The sequence below is a fragment of the Pteropus vampyrus genome, unplaced genomic scaffold (genome assembly GCF_000151845.1).
Source record: "Pteropus vampyrus isolate Shadow unplaced genomic scaffold, Pvam_2.0 Scaffold14, whole genome shotgun sequence".
NCBI classification, from domain to species: domain Eukaryota; kingdom Metazoa; phylum Chordata; class Mammalia; order Chiroptera; family Pteropodidae; genus Pteropus; species Pteropus vampyrus.
Window position 1 is genome coordinate 14,631 of NW_011888795.1, and position 498 is coordinate 15,128.

The window sequence follows — 498 nt, forward strand, 5'->3', positions numbered from 1 at the left end:
AGGATCACAGGCAGTTGCAGAAGTCAGAGATCATAGGTACAGGTTTCTGGTCCGTGGGGCCTTGAGCTGGAGCTACTAAATTGGCCTGGACAGGCAGGGGCCTTACTCCTCCCCCTCCAGATGACCACATGGGCACTTGACCCACCTCCCAACCAGCCCATGTGGCAGATGCTCAGGGAAGAAATGGAGGTTCTGAAGGATTAAGTGGCTTCTAGAAGTTTCCACAACTCCAGGACTGAGTAGCTCCAAGTCTGGCTCCTTCCATAGCCCTGCTCTACCTCCTCACTGGGGCCCCCTCAGAATTTCTTGGCAAGAGACAAGAGGACACGAGACATTGGGACTGTGACCAGGACAGTGGAAGCTTTTATTTTTTGTTTGCTTGTTTACTTTTCCATTCCTAAGTGAAAATGATTAGTAATTTATAATGCTTTATAATTAAAAATACAGAATTGAAAGAACAAAGTAAAAATTACCCTTAAATTCCACCAGCTGGAGATA